A 23,502-nucleotide genomic window follows, 5' to 3' on the forward strand; every position below is an offset into this window, starting at 1 on the left:
ATCAAATCAAATTATCTAGCGTTTTTTATATTGAATAGTTTTAATATTTTTATGCTGAAACAGTTTAAGTCCACTAACAGTGTTTTGGTTGACAAAGAAAACACCAACCTGCAATTGGTATGGAGGGGCTGGTGAGGGTGGGAAGTAGAAAATACAGGAGAAAGGGCTTGCAAGCCAGTTAATTAAAAAAAAAAAAAATCTAGATGCTCAGGGAGCATGACAAATGGTGATACAATAAACAGACTCATTTTCTAACACTTTAGTCTTGGCATTTGACCAAGAGATTCCTTCCTAGCAAGGAAATAAAGCCCTGCAAGCTACTGACCACTCAACACAGCTTATAAACTTCTTTTGGACATTTATTCATTTGTAACATACGCCCTCATGAACTTTCTTCAAATTGAAATCTAAGTCAGTAATTTATTTATTTATTTATTTTAGAACACAGAACCATTTTGGTTAGAAAAGACCTTGAAGATCATCGAGTCCAACCATTCATGTAGCACACTGCCAACTCCACCACTAAATGATGCCCTAAGCACCACACCTGCATGTCTTTTTGACACCTCCAGAGATGGTGACTCCACCATTCCCCCAGCCAGCCTGTTCCAGTGCCTGACAACCCCTTCAACAGAGATTTTTTTCCTAATATACAACCTAAGCTTCCCTTGGCACAACTTGAGGCCATTTCTTCTTGTTACATCACTTGTAAACTGGGAGAAGAGACCAAGCCCCAAATCACTACAACCTCCTTTCAGGTAATTGTGGAGAGTAATAAGGTTTTCCCTCAGCCTCCTTTCCTCCAGGCTAAACAATCCCATGATCCCTCAGCTGCTCCTTTTAAGACCTGTGCTCTAGATCTTTCACCAGCTTCACTGCCCTTCTTTGGACACACTCCAAGGAAGCTGTTTCTGAAGGACAGAGAAAGAAAACAGCTAAACAGGTCCAAGCTGCTGCAGTAGGGATCAGCTGAAATATAATTGCCTGCACTTGGGTCTCTGGGTTTCACCACACAGTTGCTGCCCAAATCTTTCCAGCCCAGTAGTAGAGTCAAGCACAGCAGCCAAGACAAACCCAGAGCTACCAGAAACTGGGTTTGCTCTGAGCAGGAAAGTGTTTGGACTTTGATGCTTCATTTGAACCCTAAAAAGGTACAGTGTTTACTTAAAAACTTTCCAAAGCTTGTATATATCCTGGTCATCTTGAACACCTCTGTAGTAAAATCAACCAGTCACACTTTCCTGCCTCAGCAAATAACTGAAAATGTAGACTGACCTTGAAGTCTAGTTAGCCTTATCATTGCTACAAAAAAGTTAAAAGGAGGAGCCAACTTCCCTCCCCATTTTTAAACTGATACCACCTCTCCTCACTCTGTAATCTCACTTGGAGAATGAACACAGCCCTTTGAATACTGCATCTTGAGGAAAGGCTTCCTGCAAAGCAAAAACCACAAACATTTCAGTAACTTGACAGATTATGGGGTTTACAACAGAAGTTAACTTTGGCCTTGCACAACATCCCAAGAAAAAAATTCACCACAACTTTTCATTATTCCTGAAGAACCATTTATGTCTCTGTTGTGTAACCTCTGCAATTCTGGTCTTTCATTACACTCTCAAGAATGCCTGCCATCTCTTGTCAAGAATAATTCCACTATACAACATATAATTGACATACAACAACTGACATAATAAAAACCAACCCCTACTCCACTGTGACCCTTATGTTCTTAGCACATGAACCTAATCTGGGCCTGATGTCCTACCTCCCAACATCACGCTTTTCACAGGGCTGCCTACAAGAGATGAGAAGGCTCTACAGGAAAGGAGAAGTAGATCTGTAAAGTGATCAAGTCAGAACCAGTAACACTAGAAATACCTACTTTACACCTACAAATGTTGTTGGCATATGCCAGCTATAGATGGCAGGTTTTGCTTTTCCACCTTCTGGACATTAACATCATTTATCATCGTATTTATCATGTTAAATTTTACACATAAATATCACAAAATTACTAATTAAACCCCCCTAGAAAAATCTTTCCCCATCTTAAAATGACCAACGCACACTAACATTTCGACCCCTCTCTCAACTTTTATTCTGAATCCTCGTAGCCAACCTACTCATCCTAACCTGAGTGGGAAGCCAACCAGTTAAGCATATGCACAAGGAGGTTGTCAGCTGCTAAGTTACAACAATAACCTGTTCCTGTAGGAGAGTACTGCTCCTGCAATACTGAAACAAGGGTACACTTGGCTTTTGAGGTACACGTGGAAAAGACGAGGTCCTTCTGGCTTGGCAGGCCAGGGATATGGAGGAGGAGAACAGCAGGAGTGGCAGGAGTGTACTTTCAGGATGAAAACATCCAATAGGGTAGGCCTAGGTCCTTCCTTCAGGGAGGTAGGAACACACAGGAAAGACAGATTTGGGAGTCCTTCAAGTAACTTCAGACCCTCTTGTTGTATAGTGCAGTCAGAAATCAAGAAGGTACTTTTAGCTTATGTGTTACTACTCTGAAAACAAATGAAGGGTGGAGCAAGAAGCAAAGAACTTTGGAGATATTTTTGTAATGCTGTCATTAGTTCTTACAGAAAACTTTAGAGAACGTCTTCCAAGGTTTGCCACGAAGCAAAACCAGCTTTTTGAAGATAATTTAGCTAACTAGTAGAAAGGATGGAGTGAACTTTATGTGGCATTTTAAGGAGCCCTATCCTGTCAGAAGATTACAGAGAGCATAAAATATGTGTACTGAGCAATGGTTAGACCACAGATAGCAATAATGATAGCCTGTGCTACATGAGGCTTTTCATTGTCAGCGAGCTTTACAAACAAAAAAAGCATCACCGCATCCTGACAAGATTTTGCCTGGAAAAATATGAAAGAGCTTTAAACTCCTGACGTCATCTTCCTACATCCCTTCTTGACCATGTGCCTCTTCAGACTTTGCCAAGCTTAAGTCTCTCCACAGGAGTCTAAAAGGTGACAGATACCATCTTGATTTAATGCAATGTCTTATTACTTCTCTCATGTATTAATTCTCCATCACACTTGCCACTGGTTCACAGATCTAACACTGAGAAATGGAGGATTTGAGCCTTCTTTTAGGGCAGAGAACATCAAGGCAAGCTCTACAGAATTAGAAGTGTACAGCTGGTTTAAGAAACAACTTGATAAAGCCCATCCCCTCCAAGTCAACATATTTCAGCAGTAACGCAAGATCTGCAAGGACAATAAAACATAAAACCTTGCACCCACAAAACATGAATTGTCACCAACTGCTAAAAAATTAAATCCCACTACCAGAACTGTCACGATTTCCATCTTCTGTTCTTTCTACATCAAAAATAACTTCCAGTTCCTCAGTGTAATCCCCTCCTACCCTTAAGCATTTTCTTTTGGCATTTTAAAAACTAGGTTAATTTAGTAGGCAAAGGATACAGACAGCTGGGTTGTATGTCAGGGCTAACCACCTAAGGACCAAAGATTCCTTGTATTACTGTATGGTAACTTCAAATTACTAGATCTACATGATTTTACATAGCCAGACAGAAGGAAAAATGGGGACCACAAGACTTGTGCTCACATTGTTATGATCTCCTTCCCCATACCATAAGGTTATTTCTTTTAACAGTATTTTTTAGTGTCACCTTTGCACATTAGATTGTCATACCTTACAGACTGTACCACTGGAGAAACAAATGATTTCTCCGTACACCATGGCAAGACTTAACCCCAACTGCTCCTCTTTAGCTGTAAAAGATGCCCGTAGAAACATGCTCAGCTATTAAAAAATACTGCTTCTCTCCCTTGGTGTCTTAATTTTTGCTTCACTTTGAGAAATTTCACTTTTGTATTTTAATCTTACTTAACACACAAAACAATAACGATTATCAACTAATAACAGATCTAGCGTGTGCACCTCCTGGCCTCACTCTACTCTCACAAGTCTCCACTTGGAGTACTGTGTCCAGTTCTGGGGCCCCCAACCTAAAAAGGTCATGGAGCTATTGGAAAGTCCAGAGGAGGACCCTGAAGATGATCAGGAGGCTAGAGCACCTCTCCTATGAAGACAGGTTGAGAGATTTGGGGCTGTTCTTTCTGCTTCAAGAAGAGAATGCTCTGGGTAGACCTTCCAGTGGTCCTCCAGTACCTGAATAGGGTTACAGGAAAGCTGGGTAAGGAATTTTTATAAGGGCATGTAAAGACAGCATGAGGGGTAATGGCTGGAAGAGGGCAGATTTAGATTAGATATCAGGAACATATTCTTTCCTGTGAGGCTGGTGAGACACTGGCACAGGTTGCCCAGAGAAGTTGTCTTGCTCCTCCCTGGAAGTGTCCAAGGCCAGGCTGGATGGGACTTTGAGCAACCGGGTCCAGTGAGAGCTGTCCCTGCCCATGGCACAGGGGATTCAAAATAGATGATCTTAACATCCTTTCCAAACCACACCATTCTATGACACTTTTTTAAAAACTAGAGGGAAAATTAAAAAGAGAGAAAAAAGGTTGAACTATCAACCTCAGCTTTCTCCATGCTAACACTACTGGCAGCAAAAGGTCAGCAGTTACTAAAATTCATCTTTTCTGAGAAGCTTAACTCTGAGCCTCTGCTGAAGTGAGGCAGATTCCTCCTCTCTCCCTACCCCCCACCCCCCCCCCCCCATTTTTATTTTTGTTTTTGTTACTTCCTTTTCTTTATGAAGGACTACTTGAGACAAACATGCCAAAAATGTTTAAAGACTTTACGTTAGGGTTTTTTACACTGTTATGCTGCAGTGAGTAAAACTGGGAGTCTTTAAGACATTTTTCTTTTCTAATGACTATTTTACTCAAGATAATCTCTGGAAGCTTATTCTATAGCTAGACTCTTCTGAAATAGCAGTATTATTTTTGATACTGCTGAAATAAACCTTGCTATAACCCATGGTAATGCAGTGCTGGTAAGACAGAAAACCAAGGTGGCACAGAGGCACTGACAGGACACAACCTACCTTGACCAATACTACAAAGACAAGAAGCATGACAAACAGACTGACAAATCACACCATTTCAGTAGACAGTGGTTGGGGTATTTTTCAGTAAAGGCAACCAAATTTCTTCCAACTGTCTTACACTTATTTTGAGTTAGATACTTCTTATCCATATGGTAGTTGCCTGTATGCAGGATGATACCCTTTTAAGAAAGTGCTGCACCATGGCAGATGACAAACTGGACTAGGTGTTAAAACCTGGTATCACATACTGAGCTGTTAAATGACATGAAACAGAAGACAAAGATGGCATGGCATATTACATAAAACCAAGGTTTTTTGTCTTTAAAAATCAAAGCCTTTAGTATACAGAACATTTATTGTATTATTGCAAAGTCCATCCACATATCTGAAAAATTTTAATAGGATAACTTCTCTGAACTGTGAGCACTGCTCTGCATTTTTTGAGTCATCCTTAGCACCCTTGACTAGAAATCCTGTTCCTCTGAGTTCTCCAAAGTTGACCTTACCATCTAAGTCAGTGTCACACAGGTTTAGAAGTGTACCAAGTACCAAACACCACTGAAATTTAGATAGTGAGGAATTATGGTATAAAGACAAAGCAACGCAAATACCTGTGCTGGATTTGTGTGGCAAAGTGGGAGAGAATATGTGCAGTACTTTCTTTTTTGGTCATACAGGTATGAATGATACACATCTTGACAATCTAATGTCCTCTCAGAAGACAAGGTGGGTGGTAGTGCCAGCACTGAACACATTCTGCAAAGCCCAGAGATCGCTAACAGAATGGTGAGATGCTAAAATCATCAGGGGCTGTCTGCCTCCTGCCCATCTCTCCTATATAGGGAGAGCAGAGTGAAAAAAAAAAAAAAGAAAAAAAAAAAAAAAAAAAAAAAAAAAAAAAAAAAAAAAAAAAGAGAGAGAGTTCATGAGAGCTCTTGGTCCTCCTTTTTTTGAGAGATGACAAAAACAGGCAGGAAACACCCTGCCAAGGAAGCAGGATGGCTGAACAAAGAAAGAGACCATGTGCCATCTTCCAGCCAACCTTTCCCACAGCAAGAACTCCACCTCCAAATCACCTCCAGCTCCCTACAGCAACATCCATTGGAAAGTGAAGGGATTCCCAAAAAGTAGTCTGATGATTCCCTGTAGAGTTTCCAGCAGCTCCTATGCTAGGAGCAGCGGACATGTTCTGCTCTTCAGCACTGTATGGCAAAATTCACCTTCAGTGTTAACCACAAATTTCTCCACAGTAGAAATCATGTTGGACTTTGAATGCAACTTCTGAGCTGACTGTAAATAATGAAATTTTACTATTTTCTGCTGATTGAAGAATGTGAGAGAAAACAAAGCAATACGTCTAACAAGAGCTAAGCCCACGTAACTTCACTGCCACCAAGGAACTGTATTTATCATTTGAGAAAAACAAATGTCTCTTTGCATATATTGGAGTTTGACAGAATAATATAAAAAAAAATTAAAAAAAAAAAAATTCACAAAACTGGCATCTGACCACCAGCCTTGCATTTTAACAGTAAATATTCATGAAAATGCAGATTTCCATATTTTCTCCATGAATTTCCCAACTTGTGACTTGGAATAAGAGACAAATCCGTGGTGCAGTCAATCAAGCTATTGAGACTTGTTTCTCACCTCTGCTTTTTTCCCTTGTGCTCTCCTCCTTCTTTCCCCAGAATACCAGCAGTAAGACTGAGATGTGCCAGAACTACCATGAGCTATTTATTCATTTCCCCTTAACAGGTGCACCAGGTGCACAGATTCAAGTATATAAAAATCTTTTTTTAAATGCAATATTCACATTTCATGCCTTGTACTCCATTCCAGAAAATGTGAACATTGAAGTTTCTAGCACGTCTTGAAATTGCTCTACTTTTCCCAGTATTGCAGTCTACTCCTGAATTTTTGGACCATGACAGGTATTCACCCAGGCAAAGTAGGCAGTCATTGAATTCAAATGAGGAAATCATTCTGTACTACTTCTGTCTAAATACTACAGATCTGTTTTCACAATACTCTCATAAAAACACAAAATACTTCAAATGTAAAGGAAAAATAATAAAAAAGAAATGTCTCTTTCAGTAATTTCTTGACTCAACAAGAAAAGCTGTCCCTCCCTCCCTTTTAAAGTCTGCTTAGGAAATTAAAATTATTGGCAAAGCCACACTGTATTGCATTGTAAAGCCCCCTCCAGCCACAGCTGTCAGCTTTTACTTTTAGAATCAGGATCTGCCCATGGGCACAGAGATAGCTTGTAGCTAATAGGCTTATTACAAGTCAAGGGCAACCAAAAAAAAAAAAATCCACTGAAACCAGTATGAAAAGCTAATGTTACTTTGGATATTTAGATTACGCAGTTGCACATCAGTATTCTAATTAAAAAGAAAATACACTACCAAGCATTCAACTTTAAGTGAAAACCCACTCTAGGAGAACATTTAAGTCACAAGAAAAAGCAAGCAACAGAAAACTCATGACCACTGGTTAAGGTTAAAATACAATCAGATACCTAAGAACCCTAAGAATCACTCCTATGCCCTTCTTTTCATCACACACAAAAACACACTAATTATTAGTCTCCAGAGACATCCTTATTCCCACTTGTCCCTGAACAGGAAACCACCATCATTCCCTGTAACATTCACATAACATGCATAAAAATAACTTGCAAATTTTTCCAGAATGTAAGACATATCTAGAAAATTGTACAGAAACATCCTTTTTGAGTAGAGGTATTAAAAAAAAAAAAAGAAAACTAAATACTAGAAATTCACTAAGTTTGTGGTTGATTTTAGACTAGCCAAGTTTGCCTTGAATTTTATGTTTTCTCAGAAACTCTGAAACTGATTTTCCCCTCATACCACATTTGTACTTATGCAAATCCACCACATGAATTACTTTTATGCTGACCACTAATTTACGAGAAGTAGCTTGTGCTATATACAGATCTTTGGAGTATATAGTTTAAAAGGCAGTTTGGTGGGGTTTTTTTGGTCTTTTTTTTTTCAAAAGAAATCAGTCTTCACCTTAAAAAGAAGCATTTCTGTTGTTTTCAGCCCAAAGAATCAACCTGATTGTCACAGGGAATGCTGTTTTCTGGTGTTTTGTTTTTGTTTGGTTGGTTTTGTGGTTTGTTTTTTTTAACCCCCACTGCCACAGTTCCCACCTGGAACAAACCTTCGGCCTTAGCTGAAGAGCAGCAAGCCCTGCCACCACAGGGTGTAACTGCAGCAAACAGCTGTTGACCACTTTCTGAAGACCACTTCAAAAGTCCCCGTCACCAAATGGGGACCCTCTGGGATTCTTCTTCTTTCCCCCAGCAAAATGCTACCACTCCCAGGCACCTACCTTGCCTCTCTGCTGAGAACAGTGCCTAGCAAGACCCAGCAGAAGGGCATGTGCATCCTTGTCTTGCTGCTCTAGCTCTTCAGCTGCTGCTCTGGTGTCAGCACAGCTTCATTGCTAATTCACAGGAGGCTCTGACCCTGAGAGGCAAAGCCCAGGCAGGCAGGCAGTGTGATCAGCCTTACTGCAAGGATGGCAGCCTCCAGCAGAGAGCCAATACACAGATTCAAGAAGGCAGCAGCATCCTCAGCTACGGCAGAAGGTTCCAGCAGAGTTGTCTCTCAAGAGTTTTGAGAAGCAAGCTGAAATCCCTGGTGCAGCCCAGGTAGGCTGTCATGTTTTACATGACCCCAGGTGACTAATGAAAACTTCAAGAGCAAAAGTGGCTTACAAATACAGTACTCAGCCTTCCCTGTTTCGTTCTGTCTTGCAGATTTACAGTAAGACAACAAGTCTGAAGAGACTGCTGCTTGTTTAGGGGTTTACAGCAGAGGGAGAGCAAGACTTGGTGGACTGGAATAAAGATTAAACTCCTGCTCATAGTTCCCATATTTCACAGCAGGGCTTGAGTTGATGGTGAAATATCCATGATTTATACATTCATAAAAAAATGTAATCATAGCGAAAAGGTCATCTCATTTGCATACTAGATGCTCAAATCAGCCACTGTCATTCAACAGATCTAAAATGACAGTAAAGCAATACTGCTGGCCAGCCAGCAGACACAGGATGAAGACTTTTGTAGAGGATGATGAATATTTACAAACACAGCCAGGATGCACACTTCTGGTATGATAATTAAAGTGATTCAGGCAGAAGGTGCTGCCAAAAAAGACATCTTGCAGTCCAGAGTCCTATATCCCTCTTCTCCCAGAAGCTCCTGTGGTACAGCCATAGGACAAGTTGATTCATCCAACCAACTGAAGGGAACATCATTCCTCTTTTGCTTCAGGGTTAGCTTGCTGTCTGATCAGCCCAGTGCATTGATTCATACCCAGACTGCACAACTGCTATTCCAGGGCACAGGAAGAATTTGGACCTTTAGGTAGGGATAAGAAGAGATGTGCTCTCTCGAATGGCAATTTACCCTCAGAACACTTTAATTGTGATAAGGAACATCAGCCTTAGATGTGAGAAGGCAAATCTGCCCACGCTCCTCTGTAACCAGTGAAGAAGAATGGGTTGTCTTCTCCGAAGTGTGACTCACATCAAAGCAGCACCATTCAGTCCCTCATCAAAACAGCTCTTCCCCCTCTCCTCCCAGTCCAGCTCCATTTGGTCTTGCTACCTTTTACAGTACCAAAACAGGAGACCAAGCTTTAATTTAAGCACCTCATCCACAGCAATGCAAGTACTTCTGCACCAAACCACCCGATGCACTGGGTCTGGGAGAGCGAGGCACAAGGAAGAGTAGTATCAGCAAACCTTATTTTACTGCACATCTGGTTTATGTTTATCTCTAACTAGCAAGATATGCTTCTCTATCTGGGAGCTCCTCTGCAATTCTTATATGCTCTAAATTAGCAGAATTGTACTCTTATAATAAAAGGGTGCTTAGGGCAATCTATCTCCTAAATTGGCCTAATCTTTCTGGCCACTGTCCGTAACACCACATCACAGAATCTTTTGTCTTTCATAGAAAGTTGTGGTTTGTTTTTTTCTTTTTTTTTTACAGCCAAGATACTGTCTAGAACCTGAAACATCCATCTTGGAGCATTTTGGACACCTGATGATTCAAGTCATGGAACCACTAAAAATTCTGTAGCCTGTGGCAAGATTTTTTTCAAAGCTAAACTTTAATTTTCATATTCACCATAGCAAAGAAAATAACTTCTGAACTGATGCTTCTACAAAATGTTCGAAGATGAGGAATATCATGCTCATCTGTACACAGAAGAGTTCAGAAAGGCAGTAAAGAAACTGTGTATAAATAAGTATTAAACCCCTGATCATTTCATCAGAATTAAGCACTATATTCCGAAATAACCCAAAGCTACTTGTCTGTTCCCTGTCTATGCCAGACCCTTCTATCCGCTTGACATTTCCAGCTCTTTTTGAAAGATTTGTCTAATATTAACATTTTGCTCGTAAAATTAGCAAAGTTATTTCATATACTTTATGTTACAATGAGTAATGGTATCAACACAGTTTGCATTTATTGCACAAAGGTAACCTTTTTCCCCTCTCAGTTTATGGCATGGTATACTGTGAATTCAATTTACACTGAAGCAGATTACTGCATGGCCAACAAAAATTTTAAAATGACAAGCAGAAAGATTCTTACTAAAGCAGTAATGCAAACAGAGACTTGAGAAGTCCAGCACAGAATAAAAACAAAGATCCCTAAGCAAACAAGCCATCTTTTGACCTTCAATGACATTTTGACACCATGTAGAGCCTGGAAAATTATCTGCATCATAAATACATGTGGCTGACAGACATTATTAAAACATTTGTGTAACAGCTTACCAAACCATTTATCTACCTCTATACCTCCTACAAAGCTATGCTTTAGAAGAAGGTATTGCAATTAAAAAAATATGTATAGGGAGCTACATAAAACCCATACCAGACCTACTCATCTGCTAGGCTCACATTTCAGTATTTTTTAATTGTTTGCAAATTGAAACCATCAACTCTGACCCAGAGGAATAAACACAGACCACCTCCAAGAACAACAATTAGGAAACAAATAAGACAACAAAGTATTCCAAAACCTGTTCAGACTTCTTTCTAACTAAAGCAGTTATCAATCTATTTCACAGTTATCAATCTATTTCAAAGTCATCAGGAGAAACATGTAGCACTCAGTCCACAGATAACCCAAGAACTCATATTACAGGATTTGCAGAGTTTGTGGAAGAAACCAGGAAAGGTTATTCAGCCCTACATGAGAAGAAGGGGGGAAAAAAAAGTCTTCCAACATGATTTTTATTTTGATTCATTCCAGAAAAACAGGCACCTTCCTCTCCCCTGCAGTGGTCCTTACCAGGGAACTGGAGCACCGAGTTCATTACAGTGTTATTGATCTGCTGAACAAAGGGGACCGCATCCATCGATCGGCTCCAGCTAAGCCCCACACTGCTTGCAAGGCCACGTGTGGCACACAGCTGTGGGCTGCTTGACAAGACAAGCAACACAACATTTTTTCCTCCCCAGGTGACCCAGGAAGGACGTTCTTCTGCAGTGTGCAACAGAAGTCACACAATCACCTTGGAGCCAACAGCAGGTGGTCTTCATAAAAATCTTTTTTCCAAGATCTTACTCAGTTACCCTAAAAAAGTTTATTGCCTTGCGAAAGTCAATAGTCACATACAGGAACAAACATCCAGAACTTACTTCTTCAGTTTATTATTGATGTCCTACGTGGTAAGAGGGTCTTCAAAAAAAGCATCTTTGTGTGCTTTAATTGTTTTTTTAAGAGGAACACACCGTTCAACACGGTGATTATAATTATGATTATAATATATTCAACACTATATGATTATAATAACTTTCCATTTGGAATCAGCTAGAATATAAAACCCATATATTCAATACGGTATGACTAGAATAACTTTCCTTTTCATTTGGAATCAGCTAGAATATAAAACCCACAGACAGTGGCCACCTTAAGCCAGGCTTCATCCCTGTGCTGTGACCTACCCAGCAGACTGAAGCAGAGATGCAAAGCGTTGCTGGGATCACAAGACATATTTCTCTCTTGCAAAATTAGGCCCTAAAGCCAGGTGCACCTGTGCTTTTGCAAGCTTTGCTTCCTGTAAGTAACAATCACACTGAAGGCAAACAGAATCTTTCATTTTAGTGACGATTTTGGCTTCTTGGAGTTTCTTTGCTGTTCAGCATCTGTAAGTTACAGAGCCTCTGTTGCAAAAATCAGGAGGAAATAACTAACAGATCATTTGCAGTTGTAAAAACTGATGAAATCACCTTCTCTGAGGAGAAAAAGATGCATTTTTATAAATAATGACATGGAACATTCTTAAATATTTAATTTGCACACAAGTATAATGACAAGATTTTAATTAAATGAGACAACACAGTCAGAAGTGCAGATAGTGTCATGCAGCGTAAGCAGGAGAGGGGTTTCTTTTATCATTTGTTTAAAAGTTTCAATGTGATACAGACTTCATTCCAATTCAGCAAGAACAGGCTGAATCAATTACAAATAGGCAAAACCACCTGAAACACTAGATGTGCTTTTTGCTCCAAGCTGTTAAAAACTCCTGCTTTAATAGATCTCCACTCTGCATAAATTCTCTCCAAGAGGTTAAAATTTCACTCCATTTCATTGCTTCTCCCTTCTAGACAGCCTGGAAAGCACTGCAATAATGACCTTCTGCAGCTACCCAGATACACACAGACACTCCCTGCCCACATGTGCTGCCCCAGTTTCCACTGATTTCAGCAGTATTTCTGCTCTTACATAATAAGTACCTTTTTAAACAAACTCCTTCACAAGAAACCAAACCAACCAGAGATCTTTTTCCAAAACCTACCAAGCAGCTACCAGTTAGTGGCTACTGGATGCAGATGACAGGGTGGATCTGAACCTGTGACCTCCAAGGGACCTACACTCCTTCATCACCCATCCCCTGAGAACCAAAATTAATCGTTTTTTAATAAAAGCACAATCATGCACTAAAGCACTGTAAATGGAAAACTGGCAATTTGAACAAAACAAAACAAAGTAAGTACATACTGAATTAGAAAGACCTTCACTGTAAAAGCATAGCTGCTTTATAGAAAACACAAGTTATTTGGGTTTTGGTTTTGTTTGGGTTTTTTTCTCCTTGAAGAATTCAGATGATAACCAGCATTGAAACTTAAATCCAGTTAGTGTTTGAATAGATTTAATGAATGCACAATGATAAGAATTTGATTTAGGAAAGTACAAAGAACTTTTAGCATAAAAGATGATACTGAACAACAAACACCAGAGACAACTGATGGTGAGAATATGTGGGGATGATAAAACTACATAATTGACCCACTGATATAGTCACACTTCTATCTGTCTACAAACAATAGGCTTACACAGGGTAGTTAGCAATTTATCAGTGTGTCAATGACTGAGAGATGTTTTATAGATTAGAGACTAAAGAGCTTAAGAAGACCCTGAAATTCAAATTTGAAGTGTATGGTCTTTATTTAGCTTTCTCCACACCAGTTTTTATGCATCAACTTTGTTATATGGTTCTCCTTTGTAGAAAAATAAATTTACAAACTACTTAAACTAGGCACTGAGTTGAATTCAAGTTTAAGAACCTGCACTCTGCAACAGAAAACCCTACAACACAAACACCAATAATGTCTGTTGCATCCAGTTTCTGATAAATAGCTATACCATACAACAATGATTTTAATAATGAACATGACCCATATGCAAGAAAAGTCAAAATAATACCGACTCAGCTATGCATTAAAACCAAGTGCACAACTAGTTGACAAAACCTGAAAGACATGAAGACAGACATAGACCTTATACACACTCAGTATTATGTTCTTAATATTTAATAACCACTCAGTTGGGGAAGAAAACAATTTTTTTCCTTTTTTCATGTGCCTGAACCAAAATACTGACCTAATGTAACCAGCGAGCCACCATTAATAAAAGCTGAAAAACAACTTACCCTCCACCCACACACCATTTTGATACAGGTATGCTAAATGCAGAAACCAAAGTCTATTTACATAGATGTTTTGCTTGTATTTGATTGCCAGTTTACTTGTATTTGAATATCAATTTGCTAGCTAATTAGAGAACATTGCTGAGCCCATTACAGAAAAATAGTGCTCTACCATTAACTGCAGTGCTATCTCCCTAATTCCTTTAAAGACCGGCTTCAAACACCATCTTCATCTCCATTGAAAACAATTAGTGTACATTTATGTCACATTTTAAACTGCAGAGAATCAAAATTTTAAACACTTTAACAGATTGCACTGCTATTTTGATAGCTTTTATGTTACAAATTATGCTTTTAGGGATTCATAACTTTCCTCTTTAAGAGAACGTTAAACTGGTACTTATCAAGGGTCTTAAATAATTCCTCTTCCCTACAACCTGAGAAGCTATGTGCCATTAACTTTCAAAACAAACAAAACATACTTCTTAAAAGGCAGCACAGTGCACAAGATCTTGCTCTTCCAGGTGAGAAGACAAGAGCATAGTATCTCTCACTGCCCACAGGTGGGGGGAAAAAAAAAACCCAAAAAACAAAACTGTAGAATACAGTAAAAGCAAAGAGGAAAAATACAAAATGGGCCAGTTTTTGAAGCTCTGCGGGCAGCTCAGAAGAGGAGGAGACCCACATGAGCCACACTGTGCTGCTCTTCTGCCCAGAACATCAGTGCCCAGCAGCAGGCAGGGACGGCAGCTGCGGGCAGCACCGGTGCCCTGGTTCTCTGGGATTATCGGCAGCCAGGATGCAGAGTTAATGGGATTGCTCGCCAGCATCTGCAACCCAGCTAAGAACCACCAGCACAATTCGCTGCTATGCTTGGAAGATACTGGGATGGGGAAAAAAAGCAGGAAGAAAGCTCCTGGTTGCATTACAGGGAGAAAAGGAAAAAACAAAACAAGCAAAAAACCCACACACATAAAATCAAACCTAAAACAAACCCACAACTCTCTCCCCCCCCAAAAAAATAAACCCCCACAAAACAACAACAAAACAACTCACCTATCAGAGACTCCAACACAGTTGATTTTCATTCATCTATGAACTCCTTTTCTCTCATGACCCCTAAACAGACCCCTCTTCTCATTAACTTACCTGCTTTTCCACAGCAGGTCCCAATAAACCAACAAAGCAAGCTGACCCAGGTGAGAATTAACCCACCACAAAAAGCAGGGATAGTTGTGTGTCAGACCAGTTGGCTGATCTAACCCATTCATCCTGCAGGCACATCTCTGTGATGTACTTATAACTCAAAGAAAGTTGTTTGTTTGGTTTTTTTTTATACCCTTTCTTAGCTTTACTGAAGGAAGGTATTTTCAAATGCACTTAAACTGCACATCTATAATCAAGAAGAGAAACAATGAAACTAACATTGTGGCCAGCTGTAGCAGTGGGTTTTGAGACCACTCTGTAGGTTAATTTTGAGTGCTCAAACCAAATGCTGTCTCCAGAACAGTGGACGAGTCACAATGTGTAGCTATAGGTACAGCTTTTGTGAACCACATATCCTGGCTACAAGATCAGTTTGTCTCCAAAAGGCTCTCCATTGTGCGTGTTCTGATCTTGAACAAATACTCAAATAATAAGTTTCTTGGCATTGGTAAAAGTTACCAAAAAAATGGGAGATGTGGGCATCATGTTGACATTCTGATACTGAAAAAGTCTAGCAGCTTCTAGAAGAGCTGCTGAACTCTATCTGCTCACTTGAAATAACTTTAGTGAGCTCAACTCACCAAAATGGATAGATATCAGATGTTCATGACTGGATCAAACTAGATGAGGAAAATGAAGAAATCTGAAAGTACTCCAAAGTACTTTCCTCCCTGGCTTAGTTTGTTTCTGCCCTCTTCTTTTAAACAATGCCAAGTTTCTCTTTCCCCCCTTGAACTACACCAGGGTCTCTATTCATACCATCAACCATTCCAGCATCTTTCATCATCTGGATTCTTCTGCTTCCATCCTTTCGTCAGCCTCAGCCCCATTTTCCACTCCAGAGTTTCACCCCACTCATTCCCCAACTTTATTCTCCTTGCCTTCTGGAAGACAAATCTCTCAACTGGGCAGGTTTATGAAGAAGAGTAGAAACCATCTGTGTTGTGTTAAATTGGAAAGGTTTAAAGGGTACCAAAGGCCACTTAGCTCCCTTCTACAGCCTAAGGACAAGATAATAGCAACTTCAGTAATTTCTCTTCTATTCAACATCTAACACAGTTCCCTTGCACCTTCCTTCTGTCCCTCCCCATGTTCTCAGTTCAGCAGGGCTGACTGATGCCCGGAACATGCCCTGAAAGTGTGAAAGTGAACTCTTCCAAAGTTATCATTTTAAAGTGGCCCCATGTTCAGTGTCACAAGCTGAACCAAAAACAATGAATTTGCCTCACTGTATTCAACCAAAATCAGAGCAGTTCAAATGGTACTTGAATTTGTTGATTGACATCCAAATCTTCAACACAGTAGTACTTGATGTAATGTAGTCATTAAGTGTTTAAATATCACTGAACTTATCTCTATTTAGTATGCTAACATGTTCTGTAATAAAGGGCATTTCCCTCAAATATCAGTTAAACATGATGCTCTGATATATTTGTCTCCCAGGTTGTTAGAAAGCTGACAAGTCAACATATTTACCGTGTCTCCCACATTATCCTATCACGGATGGCCACACCTGAGGTTTTGCTCCATGTATTCCATGTACTGAACTACCCACATTAAGATTTATTTTTTTTTAATGCAGCTGTTGCAAGCAACAGCCACTTCTATCACTAAATAAATCTCCCATACCTAAGGGCACCTTCATCTGCTGGGGGGACTTTCTGCACGGCTTTGCAACCACCACTCCTCCCAGTCACTGCTAGAGCATGGGTCAACCATGGAGAAGGCTCTAACTATATTGATTCCAGAAGAAATTGTCCCCTTGATAACCATGCCAGATGGCATAGTTTAAAACTGAGCTAAGACTATACCCAGTGGTGTTAAAAACAGTATAAAGCTAGACCCAACTTGGGAGGCAGAAGACTACATTGCCTTTGCCACCCTCTGTTGAGCCACACTTACTGGGGCAGCTGACAATTCAGGCCTCATAATTCATATTTATGCACAGAGAAAGGACATTGCATTTGAGACCTTCATAAGCACCCAGCTGAATATAGAAAAAGGGAGTAAGTACTAATTAATTCAGTGCATTCCAAGTAAATGCACGATAAACAGAAATTAGTATCAGAGCTGGACTAATTAACTAAGATAGTAATTTACACATCCCAGAACACTGCAACAATTCAGGATTTCTCTGATTTCTCTGTAAGTGCATTTTTCTCTTTATCAAGACATAGTTATAAGATTATATACTGGAAATAATACAACCTTATTCCCTGCAAAAGGAATGCTGCTTTTAAACGTCTTCCCTGGAGAAAGTGAACAGAATACTGCATTTAGGATTTTTTAACTTCAGAATAGATTTCTACCTGTATCTTCCACAAAAATAAAATAACTTTGTTTAGTACACGTTCATAGGTTTTTTTTCGAACTACTTCTTATCTAGAACTCAAGTGACAAATTCTTTGATCCTGTATATAGGAATTGATCTAAGCACTAAAATTCTGTAACAGCTTTAGGGTCCACTAAGGGATAATGGGGTTACATTTCTGAAATGTTTGACCTTTGCACACATCCAAAACATCTGAATTTCACTATTCACATTGATTGTATGTTTATATATATGTAACATTCTACATGCACACTTGCAGTGAGAAAATTTACCTTAGTACTACACTACTGATTACAAGTAAAATCGGGTATCACATACGAAGCACACATAAACCTTTACAAAAATTAAAGTGAGAAATAAGGAGTTACCAAATAGGTATTCTACCACTGTTCAGCATATGATATGCATACTCTACATTATATTCTGTGTTTAACTAAGGAGTGGGTAAAAGGGAGGAAGGAAACTAAATCTCAAGAAAAGCTGTGTCTTGCTTCAGGAAAAGAAAGCTCTGATTTTCAGGGGACAAGTATCTGAGAATACATTAAGAACTTGGTACATGAATAGACAACAGGCATCATAAAACAGGCACTGTGCTAGTGTAGTTAAAGCAAACAGAAGCAGCTCTACCAATCCAGCACAGTAAGCTCAATAATGACACAGGAGAATTTAGGATGCAGTGGGGAGGACAAACAAGAAAGCTGTTTGAGAAAGGAAGAGGAAAAGGATTAAAAAGGCAGGGAACTGGAATGCAACTGTAACATAAAATAAATAAACAAGGCACAGCATCACTAAATAATAGCATTAAAATTTACACTGATTCACATGCAAGAGGGCGACAGTGGAGCTACTAAATATTAAGCAGAACTGGAGGGGAACTAAATAAATAAATAAATATATTCCCAGTGTTTTCTGCAATAATATTAAAATTCCTTCTCCCACTAAGGCTTAAAAGAACAGCTAGAAGGATGGTATTTTAGGGTGTTTGGGGTTTTTTGTTTTGTTTTGGGTTTTTTGGGGGGGGGCTGGGGGAAAGGATACAGGAAAAGAATTTCAAAGAACAATACATTTGGGAAAAATGGAAACACTTTTCCCCCAGCTTGCCAGCAGCTCATAGAGAGACCCCATCCATCTGACATTCTTTGGCTGTCTGCCTGGAAGGAACTTGTCAACTTGTCTTTTTGCTTAAGGCAAAGAGACTTCAAACAAAGTGGTTACCATTTTCGTTTTTTTCATGGGGGGCAGGGGAATGAAGTCCAAATTTTTTTTGGGGGGGAAAGACTGATTTCCCTCTTGCAAAATATGATACTGCTAAAAATACTTTCCCTATCTCTATTGTTTATATGCACTGGAATATCAAAGCCACCAGACAATAGTTAAGAATACAATTGTACAAAAGTTGTTTATTGAAAGGAATGAAACATAAGCCTTAAAAGACATGATGCTGACTTCAGTTCTAACCATGATATTTTTAAAAGCAATTTTATTCTTGGCTGACAATACTCATTTTTATACATAAAATGATAAAACAGCATTTGCAGCAAGAAATGCAGAGTGGCTTCACCTGGGACGGAGAGCACCCACATAATTTCTACTGCCTCCCAAAGAAATGTTGTGTTGGTTCTTTTTAAATGCCAGGCAATGCCTGTGCACCACATTCCCAGCAATGTGTTCCTGCATTGTGTCACACCAACTGGCATTTTCAATGGCAAACTACAAAATAAATCAGTGGGAACACCAAGTTCAAGTTTTGTCACTCGGTCTGAAAGCATCAAAACAAATAAAATTTTCTAAGCATTTTGCTGCTTAGAAAAGGCAGTAGGGACACCATGGCTCTGTTTAAACATACAAAATCTTACAGCAAAAGCTCAAGGAGTAGAGTGTGAGGCCCACCACAGATAAACTGGCTAACCCCCTTCATTTTATGGTTTCCTGATCACTTGGTACCAGGCTCAAAGAGGAGGGAAGGTAAAAATGTGCCTCTTTTGGCAAAGCTCTTCGCTTGCTCCAGCTTAAAATGGCTCATGGAACTGCACGGTTACTCATCCATAATCACCACTTATCTCACTGATCAACACCAAAATATTTTTTTTTATCATTGTGCAATTCAAAACACTTAGAAATATTTTACAGCTGCTCAACACTCAAAGGATAAGTCCAGGAATCTTGTTTAGAGAATGAATTTGCTTAGCAGAAAGCTAAAATCATGCATTTAGTAACAGGACAGACAATGTCTTTGAAAGATAAGACAACATTAAAATAAATCATCAGAATAATAATCTCAAACTTTAAGATATGATTCTGCAAATAACTATTCAAGTAACCTTCCTAGGTGAATGATTGTAGCAGAAATGCATTATTTGGATCTGAAAATTTACTAGATATAGAACAAGTATTGGATGAACAGGCTGGACTTACGTATCAAACTGTAGAAAGTATTTTTCCCTGAATGAACTACAAAACTTATAAAGCCAGCACAACTAATGGCATTTAATACACAAAACATAACTCCCTCTTTAACTTAACCTCTTCTTCTCCAAATACTGCCTATATCTTTTGTATGGGGCAGTAATCACATTTTGTTCAGAGTTCGGAAGTGCTGTGCCTGTAAACTATTAGATTACTAAATGATGGCTGGTGAGTTGCTATTTGCATATTATTTAATTTTTTTTTTGAATGATGGAACACTTAGTCCTAAAAATCTCTAAAGTATATTAAATTCTAAAATACATGTAGGTCAAAATAACTCCCCAGTTTCATCAGTGAGATGCTTTTTAGAGGTGGATAAAGCTTCTTTCAATTTTGTTTCAGAGATTATTACTTTTTTTTTTTCCTTCTTTTACAGAAATGGAGGTACTAGTAGTTCTGAGCTCACCTAGTTCCTTGGTAAAACTCACCATAATACGACTGAAGTGACTGGTATCACAAGTGGAACAAGATGCAAAATATTACAAAGTAATTCAAAATTAGACCTACAGTACTCTGCTTACACACATCTAGAGATCTGAGTGTACCGCATCTTGACCTCAGACTTGCCAACCAAAGTCTTTAAGACAAATTTAAGACATCAGCTTTGAAGAATCTGAAGGGCTGTAATGGAGGAGGTCTGTACCAGGGAACATGGGAGCATGGACACTGGTGACACTATGCCAGAAGGAGGCAACAGGATATAGTCATTACTGCAAGCTACCTCCTACACAGCTCAGACACAACCTAACAAAGTACTTGTTTCCAACTTCTGGTATGCACAGCATCTCTTCATTGCAAGGGAGTCCCTGTTCCCTCATCCTGAAACCAAGGGCAGCTATCTTCCCCTTTCCTTCTGTAGTGGCACCTCGTGCCCTCATGCACAGAAGAAATGAGTAGAGGCTGACATTATTACCCTATTCATATGAAAGAAAAGACAGAGCCATTATCAGTTGAAGACTTTTGGGGTGTTTTTTTTTTTAGTGTACTCGAAACAAGTCCAATCCTCTCTCAAAAACAAGCACCACTTGAACACAGGTATAGAAAGAGAAACCTCTCCAGAAAATATATTCTGTAGTGCACGGTGGAACTCTGCCCCATATTCCAAGGTAAATACTTCTTATACTATTTTAAAAAACAGATATCCTCCATTACTGTAACAAATGAAGGGCACAGATCAAAGAGTTACACTGTAAGTCTAACTTTAATGCAATTTTGGTAAGATGGGAACTGAAGACCTTAAGAGAGGCTTGTACCCTACTGCACAAGATAAAAGCAAATGAGCAAGACAGATAATAAAATACTAACCAAGAAAATTACCATGAGTTTAAGAAGTAATGTGTCAGGAAAGCATCAAGTCAGGTTCAAATTATTCTACAGCTAGTTGAGAGGACCATGAAGCCTCTGTGCTTATGGCATCAATGCACAAAATCAAAGAAAATTAAAGCTTTCACTTCTAAACCATATGGAAAAGCTACAGTTAGACATCACTACTTCTCAATTCATACTCATATAAGTATGCAATTAGACAGGAGAGGAAACCAAGATCAGAATCATGTCCATGGTTATTCCTAAGCAAATGTAACACAGCTATACTTAACTTGCAGCACCATCTGAATCCAGTTTAATAACCAGAAAATAGGCTTTTGACAACAATAGTATTTCAAAATGACAGTGTAATTAAATTTAAGTCAAAGTTATGCAATGATGGACCTTATGTTTATGTGTAACCAACAAATTATATGCTTCTAAGCATGTCAATTTTCAAAAGAATTAACCATTGCAGTAATTCAACTGAAGAAATGGTGGTAGGAAACGAACTCCCCCAGGCCATTTTTCAACCAGCTGATACGATGTGATACATACTGTATCCTCATACAGTTTTTCCATCTCCTACTTCCCTAAAACACTTTGCATTTTAATACCATTCAAGGACAAACCAACAGTCATGCTTCACTCACTTCTGAGAAGCACAGGAAAGAACTGTGTGAATGCAATGAGTAATGAGAGAGGAAGCCAGTCTGCCATCCCACATTCCTACGTTCAGACTCAGTAGGGGCTGGTCAGTCATTATCACCAGATTTGTCCAAGCAATGCCAACTAAGAACCAGTGGGCAGTCCACTGTAGTTCCTGGCTAGGGGGGGAAAAAAAAAGTGGGGGAAATTGCAGAAGGGGTCTTGGCTCCATGAAGAGAACCTCCACAGGACAGGGTTAGATGTCAAAACTCATGTGATCCCCATTTTAATATGAACTGATAGAATGATAATTAACCAGTAACAAACTTTTGGTGGTTTCAAGGCAGCACCTTTGGAAAGCATCTTTTCACTGAGATCTGTGTCCCTGCTTCTTTCCCTCTCTCCTGGTTTGTGTAGTACCTACCAAAGGAGCTCTCAGTGCTGACAGCTATTGCAGAAGCCTACTGCAGAGTCATCTATTAATTCCCATTTGGTGGGAAAGAGAAATATTCTTTCCTCTTTATTATTTCACACATGAATTTCTAAAGCATCCTTTAATAAAAGAAAAATCTGTGGTGGTAGAATATACTTCCTTGAAAATGAACAGAAAAAGCTTTAATAACTCAAGTTTAAATACACTAATGCTAATCAATTCATCCTGCTTTTCAAGTTTCCATTATGCTTCTAAAAAAGCACAAAACAGGTCTGTAAAAATATAATTAAGGAGAGAGACTAATACATACAGCATGTAAAATCAAGACTGCAGCTTTTACTCCATTTGTTTTGCAGACTCATTAGAATTTTTTCATTTAAATGTCTTGATCTGTGTAACCACATTTATATGTGAAAAACAAATTAAATTAAATTAGTCCTTATTTAACATGTATTTGAAACCATCTAAAACTGATGTTCTTAGTCAGTTCCACAATTTCCAAATTAGACAGGGAAAAAAAATGTATTATGTTAGCAGTTGAGGAAACAGCCAAATTAATGCACATTTTTAACAACGTTCTGCTTACACAAACTTGTACACTGAAACTAAGCTGTTTGGGAAATCTACAGAAGACTCAGAGAGCATCTGAGTCTTTCAGATAACTGCTCTAACCCTGAAAAACAGAGACACAAGAGCAGCAATGAACCAAATTCCCAACCTGGACGACCCATGAGCAGAGGTACTGACTGAAGCACATCCCCAGCAAGGATGCAAGGGCTTGCACTTGCTGAGCAGGTCATCCTCATCCTGGGCATTGTGCCATTCAGACACAGGTGGATGCCAGGGTGAGAGAGCAGTGTGCCATCAATCAGGCAGTGCCAGCAGTCCCCTGGCAAGGCTCCTCTCAGAGCCCGCAGCGCTGTGGTCACCAACCGAGGGCTCATGGGCAACTGCCCTCCTGTGTCTTGCTTTCCCTAGGGTTGCCTCCTCAGGGGAAAAAAAAAAAGGGCTTTACTAACCTACCTTTGCATTCATGTGAGCACTAGGACTGCGTGTAAGAGCAGTATTTCTGTGGGAGATGTCAAGTAAAAGGGAAATTTTCTTTACATCTTCATCATTCACACTTGGGCT

The 23,502-nt window shown here is 39.3% G+C and overlaps 1 protein-coding gene across 1 annotated transcript in view; it reads right to left on the bottom strand.

Annotated features, from left to right (window-relative positions):
• Nucleotides 1–23,502, bottom strand: part of CDH2 (cadherin 2) — a 114,354-nt gene that overhangs the window by 79,572 nt on the left and 11,280 nt on the right. The gene's annotated exons all lie outside the window — the stretch shown is intronic.

This window comes from Heliangelus exortis, chromosome 2 (assembly GCF_036169615.1).
Source record: "Heliangelus exortis chromosome 2, bHelExo1.hap1, whole genome shotgun sequence".
NCBI classification, from domain to species: Eukaryota; Metazoa; Chordata; class Aves; order Apodiformes; family Trochilidae; genus Heliangelus; species Heliangelus exortis.